The sequence below is a fragment of the Hordeum vulgare genome, chromosome 3H (assembly GCF_904849725.1).
Source record: "Hordeum vulgare subsp. vulgare chromosome 3H, MorexV3_pseudomolecules_assembly, whole genome shotgun sequence".
Classification (NCBI taxonomy): domain Eukaryota; kingdom Viridiplantae; phylum Streptophyta; class Magnoliopsida; order Poales; family Poaceae; genus Hordeum; species Hordeum vulgare.
This window is the reverse complement of record NC_058520.1, coordinates 602,274,381-602,278,448: the sequence shown is the minus strand read 5'-3', so window position 1 is coordinate 602,278,448 and position 4,068 is coordinate 602,274,381. Positions and strand designations below refer to the sequence as shown.

General features: G+C 40.0%; 1 long non-coding RNA gene across 1 annotated transcript; it reads left to right on the top strand.

Annotated features, from left to right (window-relative positions):
• The first annotated feature begins 199 nt into the window (after window positions 1-199).
• LOC123441009 lies at window positions 200-2,019 on the top strand. Its single transcript, XR_006630393.1, has 3 exons — window positions 200-315; window positions 491-1,401; window positions 1,647-2,019. It is a non-coding gene; the product is annotated as an uncharacterized LOC123441009 (long non-coding RNA).
• Window positions 2,020-4,068: the final 2,049 nt, after the last annotated feature.

Sequence of the window (4,068 nt, the reverse complement as noted above, 5' to 3'; positions counted from 1 at the left end):
TCAGGTGCTTTGCACGGTGGGAACAAAATAGTTGTTCTGAAAACAGTAGTTTGATAAAATAGATTTATTATTTGATTGATTAATGAGTAGCCACAAATTGGCTTCAGTTGGTCATAATTTGAGAGATGATGAATACCTGATCAGATGTTTTATTCATCATGTTTCCTTAACGCATTGTTGTTTTGTGACTTGCAGGTGATAGCTGCAACCAATCGTGCAGATATACTTAATCCTGCTTTACTCCGTTCTGGTCGCCTGGACCGAAAGATTGAGTTCCCTCATCCGACCGAAGAAGCAAGAGCTCGGATTTTGCAAGTATGTCTCTTGCAATTTGTTAAAGGCTGATAACTCCTATTGCAAAAATTGCTTACCTTTTGGTTTAGTGGACTCAAAGAAGTTTCTTCTGTGTTCTATCTTGTAGATTCACTCAAGAAAGATGAACGTACATCCTGTGGACTCAAAGAAGTTTCTTCTGTGTTCTATCTTGTAGATTCACTCAAGAAAGATGAACGTACATCCTGATGTCAACTTTGAGGAGCTGGCTCGTTCAACTGATGATTTCAACGGTGCACAGCTGAAGGCTGTTTGTGTGGAAGCTGGCATGCTTGCTCTACGGAGGGATGCTACAGAGGTTTGTGCTGAATCTTGTTCACTTGAGACACTGGTGTCTTTATGGAAGTATCAATTTGTCGGTAGATAATGGAAGATGATAACCGCAGATGAAGTTGATTAGGATCTTGATAATCAGAAAATTAAATTCTAAACAGATCAAAATTAGGTCTACGGTATTTCAGCATGAACTGTACAGCTTGAAATATAATGCGACGCCCAATGTCGCCGTAGCCACCGCTACCTTGCCCTCCCTCCGAACCTTTGCGAGCAGTGCCCTGTATAGGAAGGCCTTCCCGGTGCCTCCCGGGCCATCGACAAAGAATACACCCCATCACCGGCATCTACTGCTGCCAGGATCTCGTCGTATGCAAGCCTTTGCTCATGGTGAGGCTAAGTATGGCGCTGCTGCAAGGCCAAGTGCGTGGAGGAGCACCTCCATCCCCCAAGTACGACTTCCCATCTGACGCCCATGAAGCGAGTACTCTGCTTCTCTCTATTGCCTACAAGGACAGATTTACGTGGAGTAGAAATTATAGGATTATAAGGTTGAATATAAGGAGGAACAGAACATATGGCTAGCTAGATATTTGTTCGGGAATATTTTCATGTCAACCTATGAGAGCCCCTTTTCTGCCATGGATTTGGATTCTTTGCAGATGGCGTAGAAGAGAGATGAGAAAGATATGCAGACAACAAAGTTTCTCAAATGGATATGAACAGTTTAGTTCCTCCCTCTGTTATGTTTCCACAACCTGAGATTTCCAACTCCAAACTTGACCTCCCTACCAGGTACGACTATCTCATACTTGACATTACCTTATTGTCACTGTCTCAGCTACAAGCGGAATATTTGGTTTTTATAGGTTGCTATTTTTTCTTTGTTGTTGATATTGTACACCACAAACTGTGATGTGATCTGCTACCTACACATATGAACGGCTATATGTTTGCATAAATTAGCTCCAGTTTCATGTCAGTTTAAAAGAGTACATGTTTTTGTAATTTGGTGGTTGATAAATGGAGGAAAGTTTCAGATAAAAGGACGTGGTGGAGGGCGTTTTTCTTGTCGGGGTTGCCCTGGATGTGAGAATCCTACTTGGTGAAAGTCATTGGCGTGCTTCTCTGTCTTATGTCATCTTGTACAAATATATGGGAGGTTTGCTCTGCCTTATATCATTGCTTATTACACATGGCAAAGCTACACTCTAGAATTAATCACTATTAACCACTTTACAAGGAAAAATGTGACTATTTTGGCAGCCATATGTTCATGATGTGAAATAGGTTGTTATTTTGTAGCATCCCACATGTACTAGACAACGGAACAATATTTATCATGTTTCAACACATGGGTCTTTTGGTACAAAGGAAAAAGGGCAACTATTGTATTTGTTAACACTGTTCCTGCTATAAAGGAAAAGGTATATATTCTTGCATATCTTTTTATTTTATCTCATTGTGTAGTTTGCGTGTTTCCTTTTCATTTCTATGTTGTTAGATGATCGTAAGTGATATTTTGCTACTAGATGTAGGGTTTCATAGTGCCTTTTGGCCAGTGCAACACATCATAGGTCCTACAAAGGAGAAACATGTCTCCTCTGCCGGCCTACATATTAATTTTTCAGGTTATGCTAGCTAGCATAAGTTGCAACCAAAAAAAAAATGGATCAATTTCAGTCATGCAGACATAGCATACACTTGATCATCTTTCTTTTCTCCAGAAGGTATGCTTTAAACAAAAAGGATTTGATCACAATTTGTAATAATACATCTCCTCACTGTCCCTAACAATACACTGAATCTTTTTGCAGGAATATATATTGTGCGAAGCAAATAAAGTGTCTTAGAAGAGAAGTAAGATTCCTTGCAAAATAGTATAGGACAAAGTTCTCCCTGCTCCTAATTCTGGGTACTGCATAATTAACTAACATAGTAAACTCCCTTGCTTTCTGCATAGTTAACTAACATCAAGGACACTGCAAAGGTGGTATATTCCTTTAGTTTATTGTAAGGGGAGTGATCTGCGCCGGCCCAAACTTTAGGCCGGCCGTGCGCGGGCCGCACGATCCACCAACCCCCGCGCGTCCGCACCGTTGGATCCGCATGCAACATTTTCCTCCCTATGCAGCAAAAATTCGATGGGATGCAGCAATTTTTTCAACGGTTTCAACAAAAAACAAAATTTGTAGCAAACAAAATATCTACGTGATCGTAGCAAAAAAAACGAAGCTGATGGTACGTGGTAGCAAAAGTCAAACGCCGGTTGTAACAAATATTTACGTGACGTGTATGCAACTTTTTTAGTGAACGGTTGTAGCAAAACATGATGTCGGTTGTAGCAAAAATTAACACGGTTGTAACAAAAGTAAAAAACATCCATTGTAATGAAAAATCCGACGAATTGGAGTTGCAACCAAACGTATATGCAACTTTTATACTGGGACAAAATGTATTAAAAAAATGCTTGCAGCAAAAATGACGCTGCTTGCAACAAATTTAGACGAAAAATGTTGCATCCATTGACCAGCGAAGCGCGTGGGTGGGAAAAATGTTGCATGGGCCCGAGCGCGTGAGGGACGACTAGCGCGTCGGTTCGGCCGGCGCGCCGTATGGAAACGATTCCCTTATTGTAATTCTCCTTCTGAAAGACTTTCCTGTACGCCAAAGTTTGTATAGCTAGCGTGATTGGTATGATTCGAAACTTGATTGTAGACCTGTGAATTGGCCAAGTTCTATATTTTTTATAATCTATTTATATTCCGTTTGCAAGAGCAAAATTATACTCTGCGAATCTTGTTTGAAGAATGGTTGTGGCGAACATGATCGCTTTTTGTGTGCTAACTCCAGCTCTACACTAGAGGTTACATACATAGCAAAGAAGATTCATGATGCTGGTTCTAAGTATATATATTTTATCTGTGAGCGACCAAAAATTGATGATGCAGTTACATCGACCAGTATAGTTGGCTCATTATATTTGGGTATACTATAGCTAGGAAAAACTATATAATTCTTTTTTACATCATTGTTTCAGTTTTTTATTTGTGTACAAATTAATGGCGAAGAAGACGGAAAGTGAAAGGAAGTACAAACCACCTTATATTCTTTCGAGGGAGGGGAATGTTGCCAGGGACATGGTCATGCTTCATTAACATTGACGAGCATGAGGATTGTTGGAGAAAGGAAGTAGTTGAAAATGGCATGTGGGGGCGTGTAGAGTCTATGATTTAATTTTATTTCACTGTGAAGATTGGTGGACTGTCATGACAAAACATAGGGTGTGTCTTGAAGTGTAAAGGTAATTATTTCATAGGTCACTAAAATCCCAAAATTTAATCCATAGCAACAAAAGGATATATAGTTATCCCTACCCGTACTATTTATGACATGGTTGATAGGGCGAATGGCGATGTGCCATGCCATATGGTGCTCACCTCATAAAAATATTTTTAATCC